Source organism: Canis lupus, chromosome 20, assembly GCF_048164855.1.
Source record: "Canis lupus baileyi chromosome 20, mCanLup2.hap1, whole genome shotgun sequence".
Taxonomy (NCBI): Eukaryota; Metazoa; Chordata; class Mammalia; order Carnivora; family Canidae; genus Canis; species Canis lupus.
The window spans coordinates 22,586,736-22,601,223 of record NC_132857.1 but is presented as its reverse complement, the minus strand read 5'-3'; the positions used below and the strand labels follow the sequence as shown (position 1 = coordinate 22,601,223).

General features: G+C 47.9%; 1 long non-coding RNA gene and 1 pseudogene across 8 annotated transcripts in view; both read right to left on the bottom strand.

The window, feature by feature from the left end:
* The window catches only part of LOC140611752 (uncharacterized), a 183,980-nt gene extending 174,727 nt beyond the window's left edge, over window positions 1–9,253 (bottom strand). For 5 of the 8 annotated variants that reach the window (XR_012012893.1, XR_012012898.1, XR_012012894.1 and 2 more), the window contains exon 1: window positions 9,173–9,250. This is a non-coding gene — a long non-coding RNA (uncharacterized lncRNA). Of the gene's footprint in view, window positions 1–9,172 lie in introns of all 8 variants that reach the window. The other 3 variants (XR_012012897.1, XR_012012900.1, XR_012012895.1) reach the window with 3 other exon arrangements.
* Window positions 3,734–7,003, bottom strand: LOC140611751 (integrator complex subunit 4 pseudogene; annotated as a pseudogene).
* Window positions 9,254–14,488: the final 5,235 nt, after the last annotated feature.

Genomic DNA, 14,488 nt, shown 5'->3' with positions numbered 1-14,488 from the left:
TTCCAATCAACAGTGGGCTACTAACTAACAGTCAAGTTTTGGCAGAATCAAAAATTATACGTGGATTTTCAGCTGTGCTGGGGGATGCTGTCGGGACCCCTAATCCCCACGTTGCGGGGAGGTCAGCTATATTCTAGTGAATTTGTAGTTCTTTACGGTATTACACTGTCCAATTTTGTCACTTCTACAAAAACCTGAAGCAGAGAATACAATGTTCATTGAAACCTGTTTCAGTAACTAAATTTGAGCTACTGTTGATGAAATTGAGTACTGTATATTTCCTGTTATGAGAGTATCTCATGCGCACGCATGCACACACACCATCCCTACAGAGCCTTGTGTGCCACTCGATGCCAGAGAAACTTCCCTGTTTTATCCACAAAGTTCACATTTCCAAAGCCAACCAACAGCACTGCACACATGGACTAGCGGTAATAGAAGTGAGGGATGTCTCGGTCCAGTTAGACCAGAGGAGTGGCAAACATTGTTGCCGCCAAAACCAACGGAAAACCCATTTACAAATATGACGGTCACAAATGACACTTCCCTACAAAACAAAAGTGGCACATCCTGCTGTCTTGTCCAAACTCTCTGTGGCCACAACCAATCGAGAGCTTCCAGCTTTCCTGCACTTGCTTGCTTCCCTTACGTTTGTCACCTCAGATACATGACTTTTCTTTTTTGCAGCTCAGGTTTTGATTTTTTGGTAACTTCTAAAACTTTCTAAGGTTTGGTTGTATTGATTTCTTCAAAGAATATTAAAACTTTCTAGCTAAGGATCTCCTACAAATGACTGTGTTGTCTTTACTTCAAATAATTAATAAACTTCCTTTGTACTTAAGAGTCATTAGGCACACACACACACACACACACACACACAAGAGTCATTAGGCACCATGACAACCCACTGGTTAGTTCTCAACATTTTGCAATTCAGATCACTAGTCAGCTTTCTTCCTGGTCTTCAGACCTGCTTCAATACAACAGGGAAGTATAAAAACAACTTTCATCAGTGAAAAATCCCTAGGAGTTCAGGATTGTTGCACTCTAATGGATACATGGAAGCAAATGTGTATTTCTAGAAATCAATGAATTTATGACTATAAAATATACAGCACCTGTAAATTGAAGAGCTTCTTCCTCAAAAATATAGCCAATAAAAAAGACAGTGCATACATACAAAAAAGCCTTAAATAATAAGGGAGGAAAATAAGTAGAACATGTTAAAAAGCTGGCCAAATGAGAGAGGCATCCTGCCTCTCAGGATGGTTTCCTTATCTTTTACTGCATTTTATAAATGTCATAAAATAATGATGATTTTTTTATTGGAGTTCAGTTTGCCAACATATAGCATAACACCCAGCACTCATCCCATCAAGTGTCCCCCTCAATGTTCGTCACCCAGTCACCCCACACCCCCACCCTACCTCCTTTTCTTCCACCCCTTGTTCATTTTCCAGAGTGAGGAGTCTGTCATGTTCTGTCTCCCTTTCTGATATTTCCCACTCATTTTTTCTCCTTTCCCCTTTATTCCTTTTCACTATTTTTATATGCCCCAAAAGAATGAGACATTATAATGTTTGCCCTTCTCCGATTGACTTACTTCACTGAGCGTAATACCCTCCAGTTCCAAATGATGACTATTTTACAGGAGAAAAAAACACTTTTTTCTTTAAATTAAGAGGTATCACACTGGGAGAATCCTTTCAATGACTGGGAAAAAAATACGGTCACACAATACAGTTTGCGAACAGCAAACATATACAATGCCTGTTGTCAACTTTCTCCATCATTAACCCCATGACAAAACTCTTTTAAAAGTACAAGGGGAGGCTACAGAAGGAGTTGCTTCCACCTGTATTCCTGTTTGCAGTTTCTTCCTCATGTTTGTCAAGACAGAAAGAAGCATTTTTTTTTCTTTTCTTGCTTTTAAGTCTTTAGTTTAAAAAAAAAAAGGCAAACCTATAGGAGTTTCAATTTTTGGTGACAGTCATGGAAATCTGGAGACTCATGAGTTCTACGACTAGGGTTTCTGAACTGAAATTAAGAATTCAAGGATTACAGTTAAAGTCTCAGAGCAAAAGATATGAGGCTGAGTATTTTTCAACGAAAGCCCAAAGAGAAAAACAGAGGCTGACGACAGAGAAGAGCTGTGACATAAACCACAGATGATGTCGGAATTGTGATTTCTGTTGAATCTTGCCATGTATGCATGGATGTATGTACAGATACACACACATAGATCTCCGACAGTTCTTGTTCCTCAACGGTTATGCTCAAGGTTTGGTGGGGGGGAACCATCATTCTTTGTCTTGGGATATTTTGCTTACTTTTTGCTATGAATGGACATAGAAAATTAAGTATAAAGATAATTTACAGATTTCAATTATAAAAGAAAATATCAGCTTTTTAGTCCATAAAATCCAGACACCTACTGATAAAGCATCCTAGGAGAATCATCACTAGAAAAGTCCAATGGGACACACAGAAAAACTGCACGTTAACTACTTCCAAAGACAAAATTATTTTCACACTTTCTAGAGGTATTCAATATTTAATGTTGATGCCTGATGGAAAGGTCTTAAGTACTACAAACACTCAGACATTGTAGAAAAGGATGTAGTACTGCCACGTCTACCATCAATTCTATCTAAATAAGTGCTATTTTATGGTGTTAGTTATTACTGTATATAAAAGTATTGAAGACCAAGATTCTTTGGACATATTCTTACAGTTTCCCCAAATGTGTAAGATGGCAATAGGACTTTTTTGAGCATTTATTTTTTTCCCTCCTGATTCACTAGCACCTCTCAAAAATAAGCTCTAGAGAATCATGAAGTCCATTCAATAATTTCCTACTGAACACCCTAAATTACATATAAGACCACCATGATGATATAGATCTACTCAGATTGTCAAGGAATTATTTAACTTAGATTATGAGCAGCTACATTTACCAGTGCTTCCAGTCTGGGACCTCATTTCTAAGTGTGTGAGTTGGTTCTCCTGTTTCCATAATAACCAATTTAACAATCAGCTTGGCAGTCAACTACTTTAGAGGTAGTTTCATTAATGTTAGCCCTCTTCTCATTTATACATGAATCGACTGATACTGTGGGACTACTTATTTTTCTAATATACTTGTAAAAGGGCTCTGAATTCAAAGTAACAAACCTTCTGGAAGAATTAGCTCAGGCTCTTTTGTTTAAACTCAATCTTTTCCTTGTAGAACCTCAATGTATATTTTAGAATTTTCTTCCAATACTTTAGGACTCACTTAAAGTTCTAGTCCTAATATGACAATCTCCTTTTGTTGCTGCAAGGACCTAGAAATGCAACAAAGTTATGAGCTAGAAGTTTTTCAGTTTTTGAATGTCAGTAAAAACCAAAAAGAAAAGGAAACAATTAAGAAATTCAAGAAATTAAATTGGAATACAAAGTGGTCTTCATTTCACAGGACTAAGCTACTCCCTTACTGTATAATGAAAATCGTGATTTTTGTAATGCTTTTTCCAAATCAAAAAGCTCTCAAAACTAGTTCTTTCTCTCTCCTCTTTCCTGGTTTTGGGTAAAAGACTATTCTTAGTAGATGATCTGGTACATAATGAGCACTGCTGGTTGGCTGCACACACACGTACAACAACATGAACCCAACAAGTAGACAAACATCACTCTCCTTTCATGGCATTTGTCGTTTCTAATGGCTGAGTAATATTCCATTGTATCATAGACCACAGATTCTTGTTGTTGTTGTTGTTGTTTTCTCAACTTTATTGAGGTGGTGGGGGGAGTCAGGGAAGGAAGAGGTGTGGACTTGAAGGTTTTTGTTTTTTTAATGCAAAATAATTTATTTTGTGTTTGATACCAGATGAGACGATAAGGGTGATGGTGCTCATGCCCATACGCCGGCTCCAGGTGAAGTGCTCTAGGCTTCGGGCTCACTCTGCTACCTAAGAAGGTCTTTCTCAGCTTTAGCTCTACACAATGCTTGTGACTCAGCGCCTTGCAGGTTTGGGCATTATGGAAACTTTCACAGACTTGCTGAAGGGGATGGTGCCCTCGATGCTGGTTTCCACCTGGGGTGACACTTCGCCACCGTCAATCCAGGGGGATTTGGGAATGCGGGAATTGGAGTTGTAGGCCAGCAGCAGCCTCACATCCACCTGGCATGGTTCTGTCCAGGCAGTATGGGAGGGGTACACCTGAGTGATAAGCCGGTGGCGCCCTGGGCCAGGATTCTGCAAGTCTGCCGGCTTAGGATGAATCATCTGAGCCTGGCCATCTGGATAGAAGACCTGGACCTTCACAGCACTCTGAGGGTCCTGGACATTTTCCAGGGTCACATCGACATGCAGGGCCACAACCAATCCAGATGTAAACTGCAAGGGGTTGTCTGACTCACCTGCTGGCTCAATGATGCTGGCTGAAGTGTGTGGATCTGCTCTGGAAGGGGGAGGTGCAAGAAGGTACTCTGCCTCAGCATGGTCCGTAGAATTTTGACCACTTCCACAGGTTTGGATGTCATGAGTCGGGGCATAAGGTCAAGAAGTTTGTCCACAAAGCTGTCCTTTAGGTGGGGCAAATCCGCAATAAAACACCTCTGAAAAAAGTCCACTTCCTGTAAAAAGTTTTGACACATCCCAAATAAGGGGTCAACTCCTCGAGTAGTCCGTGCTGTTACTATAAGTTGCAAGGCTTTGGCCTGCAGCCTCAGGTGATGTATAATCACCACCTGTTTATTCTCCACACCACTGTACATGAACTCCATTTGGTAGGTCTCTTCCATGATCTGTTTTGCTGCTGTGGAGGCCAAGTCACTCTGCTTCAAATATAAAGGGGCAGCCACATTCCAGAGCTTTTCTTGCAAGGCCTTGAGGAGAAGAAGCTGACACCAAAGATAGGTAGCCGAGAACTCCTAGCAGCGACTCCTGCTAGTTCAGACTGAAGTTCTCCACGTTTTTGAAGATCCTGGATGGTGAACTCCAGCAGCTTCTGGGTTCCCTGAGGGTTCCGGTGCTCTGAAGACTGTACACCCTTTCAGAGCTCTGCTGCAGGAACTGATGGGACGGGTCCTCATGGGGCGCAATACCGGGAGAAATGGCCGATGACACTAGTTTTCTACCTGGTAACCTTAAGGCAGGAACAAGATGAGAAAGACTGTCTCAGAGGTAGGCATAATGCCTGAAGGTATGATCTGAGAACAGTGCTGGCATTGTTGAACAGGTTTTAGCAGCATTAAAAATAAGAACCAAAACTGCAATGTAAGCTGGTTCATCCATGTCTGGTTCAGCTGTGTCAAAAAATGGATGGGTGCTCAGGAGCTCTGGCACCAAGGGAAGCACCAGGGTTGGATGCCGACTTCCCAGAAACTTCAAGCACTTCCATATAGAGTCCCTATCAGTAGGGTACTTGGTTAAATTTTTCAGCAGCTCCGCCAGTGCAAGATGAATCCCTTCTTTAGTCGAAACATTAGTACAGCATAAAAGTTCATGAAGAGCCTCTCGAATATCTCTGGATGAATCCTCTAACACAGCCAGGACAGTGTCAAGCTGATCCTCTCGGAGAGTGATATTATTAGAAATTTTTCTCATGCTGTGTATGGGCTGCAGATGTACTTCCTCAATTTCATCATTAAACATGTCAACCAGGAAATCAGGGCGGCACTTCTCCGCAAAAGAAGGTGAAGATTGGGCCAGCACGCAGAGAGCCTCCACAGCAGCAATGAGGACCTCATACATCTCATCTTCCAATCCCTGAACAAAGGCTCCACAAGCTCCTGACTCAATCAAGTTCACAGCTCCTGTATCTATTTCTTCTTTGGGAGCATCACCTCCTCACTTTCTGCCACTGGAAAACTCTCCTGACCTGTAAAGTTCCTTGGCATGTTCATGTGCAGTGCATTTTCTCCTGAGATCGGACATGAGCTTCTTGTCGAGTGTTTGCTCCAGGAAATGAGAACTGACTTGTTCCATTGAGCCCAACAGCTTTGCAGCCTGAACTCGAACCACCCAGGAGCCATCATTGACCATGGGGCAAATTTTTCCAAATGCATCACCAACTAAGCGAATTTCTTCATTAGAAGAAGGAATGGGGACAACGCTTTCAGGATAGAGCTGACTGACAACCCAGATAAGTTGGACTGCAGCACTGCGCCCTTGTTCATAGTCATCAGACAACAATTTACAGGCCTGATTATAAATTGCTTGGTGTAATTTCAGTCCTCTCTCATGAAGCTGCAACATGGCTTTTATAGCTGCTGTTCTGACACGTGGGTCTTGGTCACTGAAGTAATCCCCTATCATCTTCTGGACATCTCTGACAGCTAGGCCTTCTCCATCTTTTGTGACACTTTTCTCCAAAGAGCCAAGATTGCCAAGTAATTGCAGGCACTTATTTCTTACACCATGAGACGTATCTGTGAGGTGCTTGCAGGCTACATCAACTAATCCCATCTGGATAGCTTGATTCTCTGGGAGTCTGGTGCCAGTTGCAAGCAAGCTGTCCAACAGTTGAGCAAGGACTTGATGAGACTTTTCATTCTGCAGGATGTTAATGGCATCATCCATAATGCAGTCTGGTGAAAATCCTGCAGTCTTTGATAATAAACCCAACAATGATGCAATTTTCAGTCTCACAGATGGATCATTCTCCATAATAATGTTCCAAGAGAATCCTAACTACTCCTTCCACACTTTCTGCTTCAACAGGCTTTCTGGCAAACTGGAGTAGATACTGCAAAGCATCCGCTGGGAAGGGAGCTTTACACAGATCTACGTGGAGTGCTGCAGATTTACTTGGTTTTGTCAATCGCAGTTTCTTGGTTGCAATTTCCTCCTGTTGTTGCTGGACCTCCTTAGTGAATTCGTCGTACACTCGTTTCTTTAGGTGAGCCGCCATGACTTCCCGCCAGACCACAGCTTCTTGATCCATCATCTTTCGATGGACACCGAGGTTCCTTCCACAGTTTGGCTATTGTGGACATTGCTGCTATAAACATTGGGGTGCAGCTGTCCCGGGTATTATGCTGAGTGAAAACAGTCAATCGGAAAAGGACACACATTATATGGTCTCATTCATTTGGGAAATATAAAAATTAGTGAAAGGGAATAAAGGCAAAGGAGAGAAAATGAGTGAAAGTATCAGTGAGGGTGACAAAACAGGAGACACCTAACTCTGGGAAACAAACAAGGGGTAGTGGAAGGGGAAGTGGGTGGGGGTGGGTGACTGGGTGATGGGCAATGAGGGGGGCACTTGGCGGGATGAGCACTGGGTGTTGTGCTATATGTGGACAAATTGAACTCCAATAAAAAATTAAAAATTCTGGGGATCCCTGGGTGGCGCAGCGGTTTGGTGCCTGCCTTTGGCCCAGGGCGCGATCCTGGAGACCCGGGATCGAATCCCACATCGGGCTCCCGGTGCATGGAGCCTGCTTCTCCCTCTGCCTGTGTCTCTGCCTCTCTCTCTCTCTCTCTCTCTCTCTCTGTGACTATCATAAATAAATAAAAATTTAAAAAAAAATTAAAAATTCAAAAAAAAAAAAGAAAATGGGCCCTTTATGTAAAATAAGCAAACATTTAACTGATGTATTCAGTAGGTCCAATAAATGGAAATGTATGACACTAAAAAAAAAAAAAACACCAGGGAAATCTTCAGGGTTCTAAAGTATGTCATTGTTTTTCAAAAGATATCCGAGTGATATAAACAGGAACACCACAAGTACAGAAGTAAAAGCTGCTGAAGGCACAGATACGAACAATTTCACTACTATGTTAAATGCCGTAGATCATCATGAGAAAGATTTAAATGCATCAGTAAATAAGAATCTTTAAGTTTTGGACACAGTTTTTTTTTTTAACATAAGCAAATATGCAATAATGTATTTCAAATGTGAAAAAGTACCTGTACCCATGGCCACCCTGGAGGAAGAGCATGCCAAGGGGCATGCTATCGGGATCCCCCACATGACAGAGCAGCCACCTGCCTCAGTGAAGCAACCGACTTCGGCCACTGAGCAACATCCTAAACGAAATCAAGAGCCCGCCAGAGCTACTACACTGGGGCAAGCTGAAACTTATGGGCCTGAGCAGTTTGAGCCGGGCATGGCAGTTGGTGCTGAGTGCATGGCCCGAGCCGAGAAGCTAGCTGCTGAGGCCAAGTCAATTTACAAGGCAGTCACACCTCTGATTCACTGTCCCAACCTGGAGGAGCCACCTACACACTTGGCCACCCTGCAACAAGAGCTCCCCCAGGTGCCCACTATCAATGTCCCCGGCATGCCATGCCAAAGGAATCACCTGCCTCAGTGCAGCAACCAGCTTTGGCCCCTGAGCAACATCATGTCAGCAGCCCACCCCAGCTCTGAAGGTGGGGCCTGATGAAGCTTCTGGGCCTGAGGTGATCGAGCTGGGCAGGGCTGTCGGTGCTGAGTGCTTGGCCAGAGTAGAGATACCAGCTGCTGAGTTGAAGCCAATGCATGAGGTGGTCAAATCTCTGATTCACTCTCCCAACAAGGAGGACCCACCTGCAATCTTGGCCACCCTCGCAGTAGATCATGTCCCAGCGCATGCTATCAGGGTCTGCCACATGCCGGAGCAACCACTCGTCTCAGTGGAGCAAATAGTGTCCACCCCTGTGCAATATCCTGAACCACCTCAACAACTGGCCCCAGCTCCTACCTTGGGGCCTGCTAAAGCTTCAGGGCCAGAGGTGATTGAGCTGGTCATGGCTCGAGCCGAGAAGCCAGCTGCTCAGACCAAACCAATGCATGTGGTGGTAACACCTCTGACTCACTGTTCCGACATGCAAGAGCTACCTGTACCCGTGGCCACCCTGGAGGAAGAGCACGCCCAGGTGCATGCTATCGGGTTCCCGCACATGCCGGAGCCGCCACCTGCCTCAGTGGAGCAAATGACTTTTGCCACTGAGCAACATCCTGAACCAAATCAAGAGCCTGCCAAAGAGACTACAGTGAGGCCAGCTGAAGCTTCTGGAGATGGAATACTTCCAAACTCGTTCTATGAGACCAGCATCACCTTAAGTCCAAAAGCAGACAAAGACCCCACCCGACCAAAAAGGAGAGTTATAGACCAATGTCTCCGATGAACACGGATGCAAACGTTCTCAACAATATACGAGCCAATAGGATCCAACGGTACATTGAGAAGTTACTCACCGTGACCAGGTAGCATTTATCCCCGGGATGCAAGGCTGGTTCAACACTTGTCAAACACTCCATGTGACTGATCAGATCTGCAAGAGAAAACACGAGAACCAGATGATCCTCTCAATAGATGCAGAGAAAGCATTTGACAAAATACGGCATCCATTCCTGATCCAAACGCTTCAGAGTATAGGGATAGAGAGAACATTCCTCAGCATCTTCAAAGCCATCTATGAAAAGCCCGCGGCAAATTATCATTCCCAAGGGGGAAATGCTGGGAGCCTTTCCCCGAAGAAGATCAGGAACGAGACAGGGATGTCCACTCTCATCACTGCAATTCAACATAACACTAGACGTCATAGCCTCAGCAATCAGGCAACAAAAAGAAATAAAAGGCATTCAAATCGGCCTAGAAGAAGTCAAACTCTCCCTGTTCACAGATGACATGATACCATACACCTGGAAAACCCAAAAGACTCGACCCCAAGACTGCTAGAACTCATACAGCAAATTCGGCAGTGTGGCAGGGTACGAAATCAATGCCCAGAAACCAGTGGCCTTTCTAGACGCTAACGATGAGACTGAAGAAAGAGAAATTAAGGAGTCAACCCCATTTGGGATGGCACCCGAAAGCATGCGCTACCTAGGAATAAACCTAACCAAAGAGGTCAAGGATCTCTATCCGAAAAATGACAGAACACGTCTGAAAGAGACTGAGGAAGACACAAAGAGATGGCAAACTATTCCATGCTCATGGATCCGAAGAATGAATATTGGGAAAACGTCAACGTGACCCAGGGCAATTTACACAATGCAATCCCTATCAAAATACCATGGACTCTCTTCAGAGAGCTGGAACAGATCATCTGAAGATTTGTGTGGAATCAGAAAGGACCCCGAATGGCCACAGGAAGAGTAGCCAAGAAAACCACAGCGGGGGGCAGTACAATGCCGGATTTCAGGTTGCACTGCAAAGCTGTGCTCACCAAGACAGTGTGGTACAGGCACAAAAACAGACACATCCATCAATGGAACAGAAGAGGAATCCAGAAGTGGACCCTCCACTCAGTGGTCAAGACCACATATTCGACCAAGCAGGAGAGACCATCCACTGGAAAAAAAGACAAGTCTCTTCCATAAATGCCACTGGGAATGCTGGACAGCCACAAGCAGAGGAGTGAACCTGGACCACTGTCTCACACCAGACACAAAGATAAACTCAAAATGGATGAAAGATGTAAATGTGAGATGAGATTCCATCAAAACCCTAGGGGAGAACACAGGCAACACCCTTCCCGAACTTGGCCACAGCAACTTCATGCAAGATACACTCACAAAGGCCAGAGAAACAAAAGCAAAGATGAACTATTGGGACTTCATCGGGATGAGAAGCTTCCGCACAGCCAAAGAGACACTCAACAAAACCAACAGACAACCTCCAGAATGGGAGAAGCTACGTGCAAATGACCCGTCGGGTAAAGGGCCAGCATCCACGATCTCTAAAGAACCCATTCAACTCAACAGCAGAGAAACCAACCATCCAATCCGGAAATGGGCAAAAGACACGAACCGAAATGGCACAGAGCAAGACGTCGACGTGGCCGACAAGCCCATGAGAAAATGCGCCGCATCACTGTTATTTCCATCAGGGAAACACACGTCAAAAGCACAACGAAATCCCACCTTACACCGGTGAGAATGGGGAACATTGGCCAGACAGGAAACCACAAATACTGGACAGGATGTGCAGAAAGGGGAACGATTTCAAAATTCAACAATTTCAGAGGTAGCATATTCACCTGAAAGGGACCAAGGGGGAGGGGGGCATGCTGCCGGCCAGGCTGGGGAGCTTAGGGAGGGACCTGAGAGCGGGGAGGGGGTGGGGGGAGGAGGAACAGCCAAGGGCCTTGGGGGGCCTGGGGGGGCCCAGCAGCCCAGGCCCTCAAGCCACCACCCCAAGGCCCTGCCCTGACATTGCAAGGTGCCTGCATCCTAACCCCTCTGAGCAGCCGCGGATGGGTTCGGCGGCACCTCCCCGAGCCCCGGTGGAGGGGCCCCACACCCTCCCTGAGCCTCTCCTGTGAGACCTGACCTGACACGTAGGAGGCCCCGCCGCCGCCCCCCTCCGAGAACAGGTGCCACCACTCCTCCCCCGCGCAGCCCTCTGCCCGGCACCCTGGCGGCCCAAAGGGTGTCCACCGGGCTCGCCACGGGGGCGCCTCCATGCGGCCCCCAAGACTCACTGTCCCCCTCCGGTCCCTCCCAGGCACCCGCCGCGCCACCAGCGAGGGCCAGATGCCTCTCGCACAGCCACCCCGGGGCCCGTCACGCCTCCCGGGGCCCACGCTGACCTGCGCGCCGGGGGCCGAGGCCTGCAGAGCCGCTGCCGCGAGCCCAGAGCGCGGGGAACCGCGGGGAACCGCGGGGAACCGCGGGCCTGGACTGGGGGCGCGGCCGCGCAACCTCCTGCCGTGCCCAGGTCGCCGCATCTGCGCACAGCTCCTCCTGCGGCCACGCCCCGGCCCCCTTCAGGTCACGCTCGGGCTCAGGCGCCTGGGCAAGCTCCCGCCCCGCCCCCGCCACGCCCCCCGCAGACCTGCCACACAGAGGCCCGCCCTCCGCGGAGCCTACAGGGGACCCGAGACCGCCTCTGCCTCCCCCCGCTAGTCTAGTCGGGGCGCCGGGGCCGAGGCCTTGCGCCCCGGCTCAGTCCCGAGGGACACCTGCTCACGGAGGCACGGAGCCTCTCTCTGGCTCTGTGTCTCCATCCCTGTCCCTCCGTCCCGGTCTCTGTCTCTCCCTCACTGTCTCCCTCGCTCTCCCTCCCGGTCTGGCCCTGTCTCCCTCCCAGTCTCTCTGCCTCTGCCCCCACCCCCATCTCTCTCTCTCTCCCTCGCCCTCCCAGTCTCTGTGTCCCTCCCAGTCTTTCTTCTCTTACTGCCTATCATGGCCTGTCCCTCGCTGTCTCTCTCTCCCTGTCTCTGTGCCTACCTTCTTGGCTCTCGGACTCTCACTTGTCTCCCTCCCTGTCTCATTCTCTCCATCCTGTCTCTGTCTCGCTGTCTCCTCCCTCCCTGTCTCTGACTCTCCCCTCCTGTCTCTCGGTCTCCCTCCCTGCACCTTGGTCTCTCCCCTCTGTCTCATCTCTCCCTCTCTGTCTCTTGGTCTGTCTGTCCCTCCCTGTCTCTGGATCCTTCCTTCCCTGTCCTGTGTCTCTCCCCCATCTCGATCTCTCACCCCCGTCGTCTCAGTCACTCCTCCCTGTCTCCATCTCTCTCTCCCTCCCTGTCTCTCGGTCTCCCCCTCGCTTTCTCTCCGTCTCCCTGCCCACCTCTATCTATCTCTCCCTCCCTGTCTCTGTCCATCCCTCCACTTCTGTCTCTCCTTCCCTGCCTCGGTCTCTCCATCCCTGTATCTCGCCACCCGTCTCCATCTGTCCCTCCCTGTCTGTGTGTCTCCATCCCTGTCTCTCTCTCATCCTGTCTCTCGGCCTCTCCCTCACTGTATCTCGGTCTCCCTCCATGGCTCTGGCTCTCACTCCCTGTCTCTCTGTCTCCCCCTGCCTGTCTCTCTGTCTCCCCCTGCCTGTCTCTCGGTCTCTCCCTCCCTGTCTCTGGGTCTGTCCCTCCCTGTCTCTCGGTCTCCCTCCCTCTCTGTCTCTCCCACGGTGTCTAGATCTCACCCTCCTTCTCTCTGTGTCTCGGTCTCTCCCTCCCAGGCTCTCGGTGTCTCCCTACCTGTTTCCCTGCCTCTCCCTGCCTGTCTTTCTGTATCTCCCTCGCTGTCTCTGTCTCTCCATCCCTGTCTCTCTGACTCTCCTTCCCTGTGTCTGTGTCTGTCTCTCCCCGCTGCCCCATCTCAGTCTGTCCCCGCCCTGCCCCCCACCCCGTCTCCTCTCCCGCCCTCTCTCTGACTCTCGCTCCCTGTCTCGCCGACTCTCCCTTCCTGTGTCTCTGTCTCTCTTTGTGTCTCTGTCTCTCTGCCAGTCTCTGTGTGTCTCCCTTCGTGTCTCCCAGTCTCTCACTCCGTCTCGTTCTCTCCATCCTGTCTCTGTGTTCCCCTCTCTGTGTCTCAGTCTCCCTCCCTTTCTCTCTGACTCTTCCTCCCTGTCTCTCAGTGTATCCCTCCCGGGCTCTTGGTGTCTCTCGGTCTCTGTCTCTCCCTCCCTGTCTCTCTGACTCTCCTTCCATGTCTGGCTCTCTCCCTCCCTTCCTCATTCTTCCTCCTTGTCTCGGTCTCTCCCTCACCATCTCGCTGTCTCTCCCTCCCCATCCCTATCTCTCCCTCCCTGTCTGTGTCCCCCTCCCTGTGTCTGTCCATCCCTCCAGTTCTGTCTCTCCTTCCCTCTCCACGTTAATGAAACAAAGGATGAGAACCGTAGGATTCTCTCAATAGATGCAGAAAAAGCATTTGACCAAATAGACCATCCTTTCATGATGGAAACCTTCTGCTGGGTACGCATACTGGGAAAAAAACCTCAATTATCATAAAACCCATGTACAAACGACCCAGAGAGGGAACGTGCTCTTCATTGGGAAAAACCTGGAGCTTTTCCCTTAAGGTCAGGAACACGACAGGGTGTCCACCCTCAACACTCTCGTTCGGCAGAATAGTAGTGGTCCTCGCTTTCCCAGCGACATTCCGAAACAGAAAAAAAAGGCATCCGGATCGGCAAAGAAGTCACACTCTCACTCTTCACAGAGGACATGACACTCTATGTGGGAAACCTCACACAATCACTAGACTAGATCGTACGTAAGGGATCTATCCAACAAGACGACCTAACTAACGATCGTGGGTATCTATGCCCTGAATGTTGGAGTTGCCACGGATATCAATCAATCGCTAAGCAAAGTTAAGACATACTTAGCTAATAATACCCTTTTACTTGGAGACTCGAATACGGCGCTTTCTGCAATTGACAGGTCTTCCAGGCACAGCATCTCCAAAGAAACAAGAGCACTAAAGGATACAGTGGACCAGGTGGATCTCACAGATATTTACAGAACTTTACATCCAAATGCAACTGAATTCACATTCTTCTCAATTGCACGTGGAACTTTGTCCAGAAGAGACCACATACTGGGTCACAAATCAGGTCATAATCGATACCAAAACTTTGGGATCGTCCCCTGCATATTTTCAGCCCATAATGCTCTGAAACTAGAGCTCAACCACAAGAAGTTTGCAAGGATTTCAAACACGTGCAGGTTAAGGACCATCCTGCTAAAAGGTGAAAGGGTCAACCAGGACATTAGAGAAGAATTAAGAAAATTCACGGAAACCAATGAGAACGAAGATACAACCAACCGTTCAGAATCTCTGGGA